The sequence below is a fragment of the Nyctibius grandis genome, chromosome 7 (genome assembly GCF_013368605.1).
Source record: "Nyctibius grandis isolate bNycGra1 chromosome 7, bNycGra1.pri, whole genome shotgun sequence".
In the NCBI taxonomy this organism is placed as follows: Eukaryota; Metazoa; Chordata; class Aves; order Nyctibiiformes; family Nyctibiidae; genus Nyctibius; species Nyctibius grandis.
The window spans coordinates 42722617-42739817 of NC_090664.1; the positions used below are offsets into that span (position 1 = coordinate 42722617).

Below are 17201 nucleotides of genomic sequence, written 5' to 3' on the forward strand. Positions count from 1 at the left end.
AAATACCATCCAAAAAAGCACCTGTGGTTATTCTCTGCCAATCAGTACTAACCTACACAATTTTTTGAAGTTTATCTATTAACTTTTAATTATTAATAAGCACTTTAGAAATAGTCTTTCTAGTGTCTGATGTCCAAATGTTATAAAGTGACAATTCAAGTAAACTGTTTTCATTATTGAACAGCTCACTCTTAAAAACATATTTCTACTTAGACAAAAAAAGGCTTATACTGCCCAAGATTATTTATCCCACCACTGAAATCTCCCAGGGTTAAGTTAAGATCTGGGATACTTAGCCTGTCCTATTTCCCTGATAAGACACAGCAGTTCCAATAGTATATAGGTACAGTTCACTATCCAAATTATGATTCTTTTTTTACTTTTTGTTTTCCAGGAGGAAGTTGCTCAACAAATTATTAGATATCGCCATCAAGACATTATTGTGGTTCCTTGGCTTGCATTTCCTATGCTCCAATTCCACTCCATTACTCCACTACTTCTGTAACAAACATTTTAGAGTTCTTGATTTTTTTTTGCTGTTTTCTGAACAACTTCCAGAAACAGAAAGAGGTACATGCAGAACAAACCAATTCTATAGTCAAGAGTTTCCTAAGAGGTATAACACCATTTGTAGCGGGAGAATTTTAGGGCAACTTGGTCTGCAGAACCCTACTTTCGGAAGTATGACACGAAACAGTAGCTCTGGTCTTGGGACAGCATCTTCACAACCCAGAGCGAGAAACTTACCGAGACTCTGTTCAGCTTCCGCTGACAGACAAGATACAGCAACCAGCTCCCCTTGCAAGACACAGCTATCTTCACGGCATGCTAGTACATAAATGTAGGCTTAATACTTGCATGCAATCATGAAAAAAATAAAGAAAACTGGTATGATCCTTGCAGAACTTGATCTAGCCTAAATGGAATCTACAGCTTCATGCTGCTTTTAAAGTGAAATCTTACCATGTACAAGAAACCTTACAAAAACTTATGATCTAGAATAAAGTCTTTAAATACAGAATCCACAATGTATCAGTTTTTCTAACATTTTTCATGTGGTCACAAAGTCTTTCAAACACTGCAGTAAACAAAGGAATCTCACAGCCAGGTGGAAAATACCTGGAAGAAATTACATACAGGATAGACATAAATGATGCTAATCAAATACACCAAACTCTGTTATACTTTCAGCATCTCACCTTAAGCAACAGAACATGCCCTATACTGGTCAGAAGTGCAAAATCCTGCACTGGGCTGGACTTACTCACTGTCTGAATAACCCTCACAGCAGCTGTTGATCAAACCTGGCCTCCTTTACATTTAGGAAATCAAAAAGGCTTCACTCAGTCCTCTCTGAGCAGCTCTGACCACAATTATTTCCAGGCTTGCCACTTTCAAGCCACTAAAATTAGCTATGTAACTAAGAAACTCAACATGCTACAGCTAACAGGCAAGCTAGTTTGTCCCGTTTTCTTTTAGCAGTACATTTACATTGTTCATCAGCATAAAACAGGCGAAGATTTGTTCTCAAATCTGAACAGCATACTCCAATCATGACTTTGTAAGGCCCAAGGAGAACAGAGCATGTACATTACATATCTTATACATATGATGCTTTTGACAACTCACCCCACTATACTGTTTTGTTTTGGTTTTTTTTTTAAGTCAGACTTTTTCATTATATTCTGATTAAGTGCACAATAAGAGACATTCCTTCTGTTTCAAATCCCATCTCTCCAGAAAATGGTAAGAGCTACTACAATCACCACTAGAATACGAAGACCCAAAGCAGGAGGCAACATGCTCTAACACTAACATAAGATTAAGGAGCATCATCTCAAGAAAAATCACAAGATTTATTACTATCTTCCCCTCCAGATTATTGTATAAGTAACACTTTTTCATCACATGAAAAAAAATAATCCTTAGGCTCCACAAAGTTTTAAGCACATCATTATCATACAAGACAACAGAGAATTGGCACAACTTTCAAATACAGCAACCTGCAATCAAAATTACTGCAAATTACATCACATGTTTTAATAATCTATAAACTATACTGTCGCAATATATACTCTTGAAGTGCAGATAGATGATGAGTGAAAAAACAGATGTGAAAAAGATAAACAAACAAGTAATCATTCTGCTAACTAACAAATTACAAAAGGTGTTTTCAGAAATGGCCCCCTAATCAAGGCAAAGATAAAATACTTACAGCCTTAAAAAAAAAAAAAAAAACCAAACCAAAAAGCAGCCACTAACTCCTGAAGCATTCTGCTCATTACAAAAGTGAAAAGAAATAAACCAAAGCAACAAACTTCTCCAGGATCCCACATACATCTGGCTCCCACCTGCTTATGCAAAGACTGGCAACATGCAGTGGTAGCTTTTAAATGCATATTTTTAAAATGGCGACAATCCCCAAATAGCAAAGCTTACTATTTAGATGTTTCAACCCTAAATAATGTTTAAAAGTTGACCATTAGTTTAGGCTTATCAGCCCTGACAGAGTACCCCGCAGTTACTGAATTTTTTCTGCCTTGACAGGGGAATTCCATTTTTAAGATTCATACAGAGAAAATGTTTCGGTATAAATCGTGGCTATTCTAAACCAGGAAAATGTCCTGTAGGTCACTAAGCTACCATCTTTCAGGCAAGTTCTCCATAATTAAGGTATCAATTATAATTTCACAGGCATATTTTATTTTATAAATAAACTCTGTTTCCACAATTTGAGCTGTGGGAAAGAACGCGTGCGTCAATGCACCAACCCTTGCAGTACGGCAAGTTTTGAACTGCATGCCAACTCTAAATGTTATAATATGGATTCTAGCAGGGAAAAAATAGGAGGAAGATTTTCCCCCTCACCCCCCAAATTCCCACAAGCCTTCTGAATCTTTTTTAATCCTGTCACGGCACCTCCCTGACATCTGCTCTTTGCTGCTCTAGAGCCAAATACAACAAATTTAAGTCAATCTGTTGCTAAACACACCAAAAGTAAAAACTGCAGCCTCCATTAAATGGAGTGAAAAGGACATACCAGTGGGAATGTGCAAAAGCTGATTCTGTAGTCTTTTCCTGCTGAACACTGCTTTTGATGCTTTTATCACAGAGTTTTGTATTCGAGTTTGATAGAGACTGAAAGCAAACAGTTTCCAGGACTTGAATCATGCAAAGAGAAAAGACTGGCAGAGCAACAAGCATGCTCATTTAATTAAAGATATCCCCACTACTATTTTTTATGACTTTTTACATACTGCCTGGCAGTTGGCTGGATGACACAAAAGGCCAGCGTTAGCTTATCTCACCCTCCCTAAATATTCCGTCGCTCTAGGTACAGAACAAACTTGTGTACTGACTTGGATTCAATTACTGCCGGAACACCTACTTAATGCATGAGCCCAGGCAACAGAAAAATCAAAGCTGAATAGAACAGTGTCTCACTAGAGGCAAGTCACAAAAGCAACTGCCCTACATAATTTCTCTCCAATCTGATGAGGAGCCCGATGCTACTCCCCAAAACTTCTTCCTCTATGTCCCCACTTACAAGAAAAACAAAGTAAATCAGTGGATACCGAGAACTAGACATAGTACCTAGTAGATGTTTCACCTAGACATAACCTAACATAGGGATAGAGAGCAAACAAATTAGTGAGATGCTATAACCATTTCTCCTGTAAACAAACTAGGGATAAACTTAATTCCTTTACTCCCACCACCAATACATAGTTTTTAGACAAGCTTTAGAAGAAATCATGATGGAAAAAATAATCTTATAAATGACAAAAAGCTGAGGGGTTATACTCTTTCAGGAAAAAAGGTAACCTAAGCCTGTGTAAATATTCTTGCACTCTAAATTATCCAATTTCTATTAGAATTTTCCTAAATTAAGATTATTCCTAGAAGGGAGAGCTCACTGTCTTATCAATTTATTAAGAAATACATCCTTTCTCAAGTTTCCTTTCACAATTTGCCACCTTAATTTCATAGAATGTCCCCTTACTCTTATAGCATGAACTAACAAAAAAAGCTCTTGAATTACTTTTCTCAAACCATTTGTCATTCTGTGTACACTTCATCATATTCATTGCCCTTCAAAGGCTAAATAATCTAACTTTTTTTTTTTCAATTTCTCTTTATAAAAGCAAATTTCCATCCTTGCAGACCACTCTTCTAGCCTTTTCTCTGAATCTCCTCTCCTCTACACCTCCCTTTTTAGAGGAGGCATCCAGCACCACATACACTGGGATGGCATGCTATACGATAGTAAGATACTGATTGTTACCATAGCATTTTATTACCTACGCTACTCTCCATCACACTTTCTTCACCCTGATTGCAAGTACAAACACAGATATCAGAAGTTAACAGAGCTCTCAGAAACAAGATTCTTAACACACAGCCCCCTACTTTGAATATGTGACACTACGAACATATGAAGACTTATTTTGGGACAGGTAGTCTTTGCTTTTTTCGTCCTTCACCATAATTTCTTCCTCATATCTCATCCATTACAGTCTGCAAATCTTTGTCATATGCCCATCAGGATATCTTCCCAGAAAGAAAATCACTGGTTTACAAGAGAACATGAACACAGACTAAGCAAAGGTAACTGCCAATTCGTGGACTTTTCACCTTCAGGCCTCCAATGAGGCACCAAGTATGCTTCAGCATTAAGAACAAACCTGTAATACAATATAGCAGACCTGCCCTTTGAAAAATTAAGACTTTAATAGAACACATAAAACATATATATATATAAGACAAGAACACTGTACATCCCACTTACCCTACAAGAACTACGGAAAACATATAACACCCCTGAATTAACTTACTAAAATATCATAAAATATGATAGATACTATACTGACCCTTAAGGAGTACATATCCAGACAAAACTAGACAAAAGTTTCCAAGAAAAAGGTGCATTTGAAGATCTGAAATCACAAGTGCCTTTCGTTATTCTACTCTGGAAGCTAAAAAAAAAAGGAGAATCAAAACTCTTAAGTTTTTTTTTTCTCAATCACGAAGAGTATTGTAAGGTTTGTTTAATATTGTCACTAGGGGAAAAACATAATAGAGTGATTGACCCAACTCTCTGTTCTTAAACACTCTGCTAAAAGAACAAACTATTTGTGAAAATAACAAAAACCAGCTGAAGGCATTTGGGTGGTCTCAGTTTCACTCTTGTACTACAGAACAGTCCCTTTTCTCTAAATCCAATGCCAATTTGTTTTCCTTCTTCAGTAAAGCTTCAAAAAAAAAAAAGCCTCAAAAAATGCAATAAAACCCACTGAACATCCATATTATTAATTTAGGACATTTTACTAGTAGACTGATAATTTCAAAGGGCTTGATTCATCTTACACAGAGCATGCTTATATACACAATAGAACCATGCAGGTTTTCACAGACTGATCCTTTTTGATTCCCTAGTAGTATTATGGGGGTTCATACACTTTTACCTTTACGACAGTGTATATCATTAGTGGTGATTAATGTTGGACTGAATGCCAATATTTAAACTTTACTGCCTTGCTTCCTAAAAACATGGATCTACCTTATTTCTTCACAACCTGCACTGTTTTGACTGAGCTGAGCAAGACCAAGAACTGTCAGAAGCTCATGTCTTGGTGCGTGTAGCATAACTTCAGTGAAACAGCAGCCTGATGTAAATCTGAGACTACAAGCACTTGCAGAAAATTAACAGACTATGTCTGTCAGGCTAACCAGCCAAGGACGGCCAAAAAATCCACCAAAACTAAGTTTTGTAATGTTACTATTTGAAATCAATGACATGCAGAAGACTGAAGTGTGCTCAAAACTGCACAAATCAGTAACAGGAACATCCCTATTTTCTACAGTTCATCCAAAAGAACCACAAACATATATACAAGTGAAGTAGGAAAGAAGCATGGGTACAACAGAAATCACATCACTCTAAGCTGCAATTTGTCACCATGCATCATTTTCAGAACTTTTTTCCCAGGGAAAGGTCCTTAGAAGAGAAGAGGCCCTTTCAATTGTCCCTTACAATGAATGAACAATGCACCAAAAAGTAAGATGACACCCTTTTAAGGTTTTGTTTGGTTTGGTTTCTACTTTTGGTCAGGTAAAACCATTAAATACTTCCTACAGCTATTTCAACCTTCAGTTACTCATAACATAGGGTTTCACGCAGAAGACTGAGCATGGATGCATTGCTCTGACTGATCTGCCAGACAAAAACAAACAGCAAAAATTCTCCATGAAACTATAACTTAGAAGCTACCTAATATCCCAAACCAATTCCATTGACAGGTCCTAGTAAGTCTGCCAGTAGTGTTTTCCTTCCTCCACAACTCCTATACTTACTTGAATAAAAAAAAAAATTTTATTCAAAAGCTGCTTTTCCATCCTTCTTGCACCTGCTTCTCCTGGCAGATACCCAAGCAAGCCACAAGAATGCTCCTACCTCCCTGCCTCCCCAGTGCCTTGCTGTGACAGAGGCATTTCAGCAGGGCTGGTATAGTCCAGCTCCAAAGCTCACCTCAGCACATGACCCCTTCTTGGCATTAACCATGATACTTTTTCTAAACCAACAATCTTGGGCTTAGACTTTCTGAAAAACAATAACAGGCTAAGCCACAGAATGAAACTACAGGACACATACACAGAAATTAATAGCCTACAGCAGCCCCTAAAAGTCCCACTTTAAAAAATATGTATGTTCATTAGTCCGTACTGCACAGATTTACTCTTTCTATGATCCCATTAAAAAAACAACTCATCACTCTGAAAAAAAATAAAGCTTTTTTTTTTTTTAAAGCTTAACCACAAATGAAGTGACCACAATGCATTACAACTCTGAACGAGGCATTGAGCTACATGTAATATTCTTTTCCTTCCGTTTGTGCAATAGTTGAAACTATATGGACAGCTCAACACTAAGCCTGTTCTGGTATCAGGACACCAGCTAGCCTCCCTTCAGGCAAGGCTTTCAGTACTGTATGTCCTTCAAAACGAAGCGAGAAAGAACCAACGATACAAAGAGTAGTTCAGCTTAGGTGAGGAAGGAGTTCTTTCCTAAAATAGTAAAAGACTGAAGTGACAAACCAAAGATAGTCTCTCCTTGATTTATGCACTTTCGTCTCCTTGTTTAACACACAGCACAGTGCTACCACAGTTAGGTTTATGGTGTTTTGATTATATTTTTGATATTAATTAGGAAGAATTATCAGATTAATATGTATTGCTCCACAAACCATGATAATATTTCCTACAACATTTAATTATGCTATAAATACCCATGAACTCAGTCCTTTAAAAAAAAAAAATCACAGAATCACAGAATGTTAGGGATTGGAAGGGACCTCGAAAGATCATCTAGTCCAATCCCCCTGCCGGAGCAGGATTGCCTAGACTGTATCACACAGGAACGCGTCCAGGCAGGTTTTGAATGTCTTCAGAGAAGGAGACTCCACAACCTCTCTGGGCAGCCTGTTCCAGTGTTCAGTCACCCTCACCGTAAAGAAGTTTTTCCTCATATTTAAGTGGAACCTCCTGTGTTCCAGCTTGCACCCATTGCCCCTTGTCCTGTCAAGGGATGTCACTGAGAAGAGCCTGGCTCCATCCTCTTGACACTTGCCCTTTACATATTTATAAACATTAATGAGGTCACCCCTCAGTCTTCTCTTCTCCAAGCTAAAGAGACCCAGCTCCCTCAGCCTCTCCTCATAAGGGAGATCCTTCCACCCCCTTAATCATCTTCGTGGCTCTGCGCTGGACTCTCTCTAGCAGTTCCCTGTCCTTCTTGAACTGAGGGGCCCAGAACTGGACACAATATTCCAGATGCGGCCTCACCAGGGCAGAGTAGAGGGGGAGGAGAACCTCTCTTGACCTGCTAACCACACTCCTTCTAATACACCCCAGGATGCCACTGGCCTTCTTGGCCACAAGGGCACACTGCTGTCTCATGGTCATCCTGTTGTCCACTAGGACCCCCAGGTCCCTTTCCCCTACGCTGGTCTCCAACAGCTCTGCCCCCATGCTCGAATACTACTTACACTAGGTTTAATCAATTTAATAAGGACAAACCAATACCTGCAAATACAGTACTATAATAAGTCAAAGACACACTTAATTAGCAAATATCACATGAAGAATCGGATGGTTTCTACCCAGCTGTTCTGTGTGTTTTCATGAAGGGTGACAAGACCAACAGTAATACCGAGCAAACACAACACACAGACGACAGCATTCTCCAAATGCCATTTTAAGCTGACAGTAAAAACCTCTTCATTACACCAGCAAGAGGAAGCATGGAATCAAAAAATTATCACAACTTTTTATTTTCAAAATAATAAAAAAATTAAACATCTGCACCATATATATATTTTTAATCATTACATTGTGAAGAAGTTTGCATTTCATTCAACTTTGATAAAAACAACATGCAAATGCCCTTCATTAGAACGTGCTCAACTATTATTCAAGCATTGCTGCTCTCTTATTTGCCAATGTTAGTCTTGTAAAAATATAAGATCATGTTTTAAATATTGTTTATAAAAATCTTTTTAAGTAAAAATACGTTCTGGATCTCTGTAACTGAATTATAATGATAAACGTGAAGCATTAAGTCTAAGAAAATAAGGACAAAATCTTAACTTGACTGCAGATGAGGATGAGCATCAAAACATCCTTTACTGCTGCTGAACCACTAATATCTTTTATGGAAAATCTGAAAACAATTCATTTCATTGGAGTACATTCCCACTAGAGTACACCCTCAATGACGTTAAAGAAATTAAAAAAACAAAACAAAGCAAAAACCAAACAGCAACTCAAACATAGAGACAAAAACTGCCTACGTCAGAAGGGACGTACACAGATGGTGACTGAATCTTTTTCTTCCTTGATCACATTTAACCAGAACACTGAACAGAATATTCTGAAACACTGTGTGGTGTTTTCTCAGTCCAGTTTTACCAAACAAAAAGCATACAAACCTTAGGGAAAGGACACATTGAAAAATTTCCATTAAAGGATGCAAAATTAAAATGCATCAGCTACCTAAGGCTGTCTGCATCTACTCACATAACCTGTGCTAAACATGTAGCAGCTTACCACAATCGAAAGCAGGTAAACTACCTACATCTATCGCTGGAAAGAACCCTAGCTTACCTTATGTCATTTCTTTGTGTTCAGACAGACATACAATAAAAAATTAAAATATTCTGCAAGCATTCTTTCAACATACCTACCTTATACATCCTGCTGTTGCTACGGCCAATAAAATATTTCATCCATCTCAATTTCTATTTCAAGGAAAAAAAAACAAACAGAAAGTCCCAATATCTCAGGAAATGTATTTAGCAAAGGACAGAAAATCATATTAAATAAAAAACAGAAGCATACATTTTAGAAAGTGGTAAATAAACAAGAAATCTACTAAAACATGTGTACTCTCAATATAATGGCATCTCCTCTGATGCTTACCATACATTAACAGTACTTCAGATTAGAAATTACAACAGTAAATATTTGAATAAATATTGATAAAATAACTGATAAAGTTCACACACTCCTGCAGTAAGTTTCTATAACTGTAACTGCAGTAATATTTTCAGCCAACTTCAGATCAAAGTTGTACTTTCACCATTTGACCATTTCACTATGACCTGACAACATCTACCTCATTAGATGCAAATACATGAAACCATCACCAGTTTCTTATAAACATTTAAAATGTTAAACCATGTCCATAAATAATTACCTCTGCACATAAAAATCCTCGAAGCACCCCAAGTCACAGATGAAGAAGACACCTTCCGTCTAATGCAGCATAATCATTGAACCTGTACATCAAAAACGTACACGTATGACAATCTCTACATATATCTGAAGTTTCATGTGAGAAAGTCAATAAACACCTCAACATATGCTGTCACTGTCATTGCTAGTTCTGATATTCTTACAAATGATATGTAGAGGATACACAGGAAACTAGTACTTCCTTTATGAATGCTATGAAAAAATTTTAATTACAAAATTTTAGTTACCCCAAAATCTATTTACTTTAACAGCCTGCCCAAAAGTTAAAAACATCTGAACCATTCCATAGTGTTAGTTTGCTTCTGATCCTCCAGTTATCATTACCCAGGAACATTTTTTTTAAACACCAAGAACAATATATCAGACCACCACAAAAAATATTTTAAACATCCACCATAACTCTTATAAGTTTTTTTTCTTTCCTTTTCCTTTCTGATTTTTGACAACCTTTAAGTCTGAAAAAATCTTATTCTTCTAGCTACTGAAGCAGAAAAAAATATGCACTCATCCCTGAAATGTGTATTTTGCTTTTCACAAAAATAACTTTTTTTAAAAATTAACTTAAACTAGTACCAAAAATAACTAGCTACAATAAGGTTAGACAAAAAAAAAGGCAGTTCAGTGTTTTCGTTGCTGAATAGCCTGTGAAAAAAACAAAAAAATGCACACAAACTACTGTGATCCTAGGGAGCTGTGCAATTACCTTAAGTTATCCTCCTCTTTCCTTTTTCTTATGGAATAATAATAAGAAAGAACATTTTTAATGGCATATTACAGGTTCAAACAAATCAGTACAAGCAAATTCAAGACTATAATTTCTAAACTAAGCCAGCTAAACTACACAATATTTAAGCGCTAGACTGTTAACTGAGACTTCAACACACATTAAAAAGCTTCAGTGAGATTTAACACGGAGAAAAAGAAAGGAACTGTGCACAAGGCAGTATGAATTGAAGAGCAAAAGACTGCCAATGAAAGGTAAGATGTACCACATCAATTTTAATTCAGGCACAGAACTAGGTAAAGTCCTTTAACAAAGCCTGACTTTTGGACATAACAAATTTAAACAAGCCAGTCTCTCACAGTTTCAAATCCGTCACACTGCAGACATCACTGCAGTCCCTCCAAAACTCTCTTATGCTGCTTTCAGAGCCTTCCCTCCTTATTTTACCAACACCAGCCACATCAGATCACTTAGAACTTGGGATACATTATTTGTTTCATTATTACTAATATAAAAAGTTCTAATGGATTCATAAGCCAGCAGGCCTCAGCACCAGTTACGCACTAACGCTACACCCATTTATTACATTCATTTCTGCAGCCACAGAACAAAAACCTGTCTGCTCTCAGGTTCCTTCTAAAAGCCAAGGAGCCCGAGAGGATTGCACAGACTATTTGTACTTTTATGGAAGCAGCAGCAAGGTCTATGGAAAAACGCTCAGGTCTAGGAGTCCCGAGCTCTGCCCGCAGCTCTGACTCACGCTGGCAGGGGGATTTCACACCAGCCAAACGCTTCCACGTCTCAGCGTCACAAAACCGGAGGGCATCTACTGCCGTCCCTCGTACAGGCAACATTTTACGGCCACGTGTACTAAAAAAAAAAAAAAGTGTAAGTGAACTGCAGAAGTCACTTCCGTGACTTGTAGTAACCAGTCATATGCAGCCCTTCTGCAGATCTTTATTATAACATCACGTCTGGTAACTGCAGTCACACCCGCTCGCTGCAGGGCGCAGACCCCACCTAAACGAGCAGTCTCGGGGCTGGATTACCAGCGCGCTCACCCGGCCCCCGGCGGCCGCCTCAGCGGCGCCGCAGGCCACGCACCGCCGCTGGGAGCGGAGCGGGCCCCGCACGCAGCCCGGCGGCCTGGGCGCGCTGCCCGCCGGCCCCGCCGCAGGGGCCGAGCTCTCCCTCCGCCGGCCGGGGGCACGGCTGAACTGCGGGCTCGGGACCCGCTTTCCCGTGACCGGCTGGAGCCCCGGCGGCAGGTCCCGGCGAGGGACCCCTCGGGCTCGCCGGGCCGGGGAAGGCGCCCACCTCCGCCCGGCGCTGCCGCCGGGAGCCGCTGCCCCGCCGCCTCCTACTTCCCGGCCGCCAGCAGAGCTGCCTCGGCAGCCCCTTGCCGCCGCCCGGCTCCTCGGCCCGGGGGGAGGGAGCGGGTGCGGCCGCGCCCCGCGCCGTCTCCAGCGCCGCCCGCCCCCACCCCAGCCCGCGGCCCCCACCGCCCCGGGCGAAGGGAACTTACAAGCGCGCCCCTATGCGTGCCTGCGTCACGCCGCCGCGACGTCACGGCTACGGCGCGGTGTGGCGTCACACCCCGCGGGCAGGCCGTGTGCGCGTGGGCGGCCTGCCCCTCCCCCCCCCCCCCCCCCCCTCCCCTCCCCGAGGCGCAGGCGCAGTGCCGCGACGTGCGAGACGTTGGCGGGAAAGCGGCGGCCGCTGCTGGGGGGGGGCGAGGGGCGGCGGGGACCGGGGACTGTGCCGAGGCCTCAGTCCCGCTGCCCCTGGGATGCAGGGTTACATGGTTGACACCCCCAGGCAACACTGTGCTTGAAGTGAGGCCTTCCCTTCCCAACCAGCCCTCGGTGTGGAGGGAGCCAGGCTCCCAGCAGTCCCCCAAACAGACTGTCCTCATGCTGCGGGTTAGGGGCAGTGGGACTGGGGGTTTTGGAGAGGCAGGTTGGAAAAAGGAGTCACTGGAAAGTACAGGAGTTGTCCTCAGAAATGGAAGTGAGGGACTGCCAAGCACAGGGTCAGAGGGGAGCACAGCCAGCTGAATACGAGCCAGCAGTGTGCCCAGGTGGCCAAGAAGGCTGACAGCATCCTGCCTTGTATCAGGAATAGTGTGGCCACCAGGACTAGGGAAGTGATCATCCCCCTGTACTCAGCACTGGTGAGGCTGCACCTCAAATACTTTGTTCAGTTTTGGGCCTCTTACTACAGGAAAGACATTGAGGTTCTGGAGAGAGTCCAAAGAACGGCAACGAAGCTGGTGAAGGGTCTAGAGCACAAGTCTTATGAGGAGAAGCCGAGGGAACTGGGGTTGTTTAGTCTGGAGAAAAGGAGGCTGAGGGGAGACCTTATTGCTGTCTACAACTACCTGAAAGGAGGTTGTAGCGAGTTGGGGGTCGGTCTCTTCTCCCAAGTAACAAGCGATATGACGAGAGGAAATGGCCTCAAGTTCTGGCAGGGCAGGTTTAGATTGGTTGTTATGGAGCAGATAATCTTGAATGCCATCACACAGAATGCACAGGACAACCAGGTGATCAGGCCCAGTCAGCTTGGGTGTATGAAATGCAGGTCCTGCTTGACTAACCTGATCTCCTTCTATGACAAGATGACCCGCTTACTGCATGAGGGAAAGGCTGTGGATGTTGTCCACCTGGACTTTAGTAAAGCCTTTGACACCATCTCCCACAGCATTCTCCTGGAGAACCTCGCTGCCCATGGCTTGGATGGACGTACGCTTCACTGGGTAAAAAACTGGCTGGATGGCCAGACCCAATGAGTTGTGGTGAATGGAGTTAAATCCAGCTGGCAGCCGGTCCCAGTGGTGTTCCCTAGGGCTCAGTATTGGGGCCAGTTCTCTTTAATATCTTTATCAATGATCTGGATGAGGGTATCGAGTGCACCCTCAGTAAGTTTGCAGACGACACCAAGTTGGGAGGGAGTGTTGATCTGCTTGAGGGTAGGAAGGCTTTGCAGAGGGAACTGGACAGGCTGGATTGATGGGCTGAGGCCAACTGTATGAGGTTGAACAAGGCCAAGTGTCGGGTCATGCACTTGGGTCACAACAGCCCCATGCAACACTACAGGCTTGGGGAAGAGTGGCTGAAAAGCTGCCTGGCAGAAAAGGACCTGGGGGTGTTGGTCGATAACTGGGTGAATATGAGCCAGCAGTGTGCCCAGGTGGGTGTCAGTCTGTTTTCCCAAGTAACAAGTGATAGGACAAGAGGAAATGTCCTCCTCAAGTTGCGCCATGGGAGGTTTAGATTGGATATTAGGAATAAGTTCTTCACCAAAAGGGTTGCCAAGCACTGGAACAGGCTGCCCAGGGAAGTGGTGGAGTCACCATCCCTAGGGGTATTTGAAAGACGTGTACACATGGTGCTTAGGGACGTGGTTTAGTGGTGGACTTGACAGTGTTAGGTTAATGGTTGGACTCAACAATCTTAAGGGCCTTTTCCAACCTAAATGATTCTCTGATTCTGTGAAAGAGGAAAAATGAAAATGTGATAGAAATAGGATAATCTGGGATTTAAGGGAAGGCTGAAGAGAGAAGCGAGTTGGGAAGAAGGGAGGTGAGAAGGTGCAGAAGAAAGAAAGGAAGTGTAGATTATGTAGATGAGCAAAGAGAAGGGAAACATAACATTAAGGGAAAACGAACATTTTTTGGTTTTCCTTCTTTTGACCATCTGCTCTTCAACAAAGCTGATCCTTGTGGGAAAGGTAAAGACTTCTGCCTGCAGGACTTCAAAGATTAATGGGCATTGGGGCTACTTCCTTTTCCAGTATCATCCTCTGATGCAGGACTGTCTCCATCCTCACAACTCCTCTCTTGGGTGTGCTCTGTCAGGACACCCCCATCTCCTGTAAGCCCGCACTCAGCACAGCTGTTCCATTGTGCCACAGCCCTTTGCTGGAAAAGGGGGATGACAGGGAACCCCCAGCCGCTGCTGGAACAAAGAATTTGTGAATTAGCATTGACACAGCTCCCAGGAAGTAGGAGCAATGGAAGTGGGGACGATGGGGTTAGGCTACACATTTAATTCTGATGTCTTTTGCTATCATGTGCTTAGAATCATGATGCTGTTGTGGTATTAAGTCCAAAAGCACCAAAAATGGCAAAAAAAAAGGGGTCAGTGTGGGAGGAGATACAAGGATATGGAATGGCTTCCAAATGTCCACATTTCTCTACATGTACTTAAGGCTGAAATTTGAACTGTGTATATTTACACAGTATGCTAACAATTAGAAATATATTTAAAATATATGTGCAGTTTTCTGAAAATCTGTTTCTGCAGCTCACTGCAAAGTGACAGCTATATCCTGAGTCTTTGGCCCTGAAAACTGTTTTTCCAGTGTATCCAAACAATAAAAATAAATTAAAAATTTGAGCTCTTTTTGAACTCAGATTTCATTAAAAGATACGTGAATTAGAATTAATTATTTTGAACATAAACACAATTTTATGAATACAGTAACTTCATCTTGACAAATTAAATGTGTGGTGATAGAACAGGCAGACCGGCTCAAATTCAGCTCAGAACCAAGGTACATTTATGATACGATACTGTCCTTCAGTCACGTGTTCTACTTGGAGGCCCTGTATCTGAAATAACTGCTCCTGTGCTTCAGAATACTTCATTTGAAAGTCATTTACAATTTCAACAGGAACTGAAGTTTAAAAACCAACATACTTATTCTTCACAATTTTGTGCCTACTAAAGCTGAAGTGTTTTGCAGTTACAGAACCTATAAAATACAATGAATTTGGAGGTGAATCCTCCAAATGGTCTTAAATAATTGTAATTCCTTTTGAAGTCATGCAAGTCTTAACTGTTGCTTAAGCAAAAACATTACTATATTCAGTGTGTGTACTGCCTTTCTGAACCACAAATGAGGCAGAATTAGCATACGACAGGTCTTGATATATCACATGCCACTTGGAGAGACACAAAATATTCATGCTGATGTGCAAATGTGTTTGTGCCTTTACCATCTATTAGTTTTCATTTAAAAATATAATAAAATACTACAGTGGATTTATTTGTTGCTGGTGAAAAAGAGATATGATGACAATATAAATGTCCGTTATAGTCTGTTTTCAGTGTTCGCAGATCAGTTACTTCTAATAGAGAGCATATTAATTATCCTCAAACCTCACTTCATGATAAACTATAGAAACTTTGTAGCAGTGGTAATTAATGTCAATCTGGAATATCAAGTTTTAAGACAATTCTGGGAAAAATAACTCATTGTAACTTGTTGAAGATAATATTTTTTTGTGGAGTAGTGCCTCAACATCCTTGGTTATGGATATTCTGAAGTATTGTTTCTTGAATATTTCATGGAAAAGTGTATCAGTGACCTCAGCTCTATTTTACAGGCTTTTGTGAATGAGTCTTTCTTAAAAGCAAAGTGATAGAATGAGTTTATACTTAGAATTGAAACTGAACAGAACTTAGTAACCAATGAAGAATCAATACAATAGAATAAAGCGAAAGCTGTTATACCTGATGAAGACATTACTGTCTCTTTTCACAACCTACAATGGGCAAAGAAATACTGTTTTAAAGATTGTGTTGGTAATGATTTAGAATAAATATTATGTAGAGAACATTCTTCCTCCATCATCTGTAAACTATAAGAGTGATAATGGACTATCACACAGAATAAACTGAAGAGTATACCTACATGAGTAAGAATTTTGTGACGTACAGTATTAATGTGCACTGCTTAGAAGAGTATTAGTAGTTTAGGATAATAAACTGGCTAAAAAAATTTCATCAGATTAAAGCCCACATTATTTTTTTCATATTTAGCAATGTGGTGTATTTTCAGAACTAAATCAATAGCGATGGTTGCACAATAGTGCTTTTGCCATATATCAGCCCAAGGCGAAATGCCAATACATTGTAATAAAGGGTGAGCCACTGTCTTCTGTCATGTGTTGAACTGAGGCCTGTGTGGGGAGAGCAGCCTGAAGAGACAACGGTCATACTCCTCTCCCTCCCATAATCTGTGAGGTTTTAGAACATTAATCGTTAGTCTGCTATTCTCTCTTGCACTTTAGTGAACGTGGAGGAATTTTATATGACATTTAGAGAAAATCCATCCATGTGCAGTAAGGTGTTACTGCATAGCACTGGTTTGGTTTAGACCGGGTAGAGAATGGTTTAGATAGTTAAGTCTGGAGAACTACAGCAGCCTTTGAGAATACTGTGTTTTTTTAAAAGATTATTAAGGTATTCAAATTCACTGCACTAGAGCACAGACTCAGAGAGTTTGGGGAAGTTGGACAACACCAAACACAAGCTTTGAAAAACCTCTAAGTACCAGACTTCTGCTTCCCACAGATTAGGCCTCCTGCTGGCAATTTGTACCTGTTAGATATCTAAGACGGTTAGGCTTTGATGTCTGCACCTCAGTTCCCCTAGTTTTGAAACAGCAGTGATAATTCTGACTTAAATATTGTGAAGATACATTAATAAATATGAGGAAAACTCTTTGAAGTTGAAAAATATAATGAGATTTAAGTATATTCCTTTTTGTCGTCATTAACCTGTCAAACCTTTAAATGCTGAAACACTGCTTTTGGGGGAAAAAAAAGCAGAAATGCCAGTTAAGATAATAAAGAAGCCAAGATCCTGATCAACTAAGT

The 17201-nt window shown here is 40.7% G+C and overlaps 1 protein-coding gene across 7 annotated transcripts in view; it reads right to left on the reverse strand.

The window, feature by feature from the left end:
- ZNF438 (zinc finger protein 438) overlaps nucleotides 1-12102 on the reverse strand; it is a 57436-nt gene extending 45334 nt beyond the window's left edge. For 6 of the 7 annotated variants that reach the window (XR_011048554.1, XM_068405352.1, XM_068405349.1 and 3 more), the window contains exons 1-4: nucleotides 12063-12102; nucleotides 11298-11407; nucleotides 9755-9836; nucleotides 9243-9296 (exon numbers count right to left, since the gene is read on the reverse strand). The gene's annotated coding sequence lies outside the window, so the exon portion shown is untranslated. Of the gene's footprint in view, nucleotides 1-9242; nucleotides 9297-9754; nucleotides 9837-11297; nucleotides 11408-11854; nucleotides 11975-12062 lie in introns of those variants that run through there. The other variant, XM_068405348.1, reaches the window with a different exon arrangement.
- Between the last annotated feature and the right edge of the window lie 5099 nt (nucleotides 12103-17201).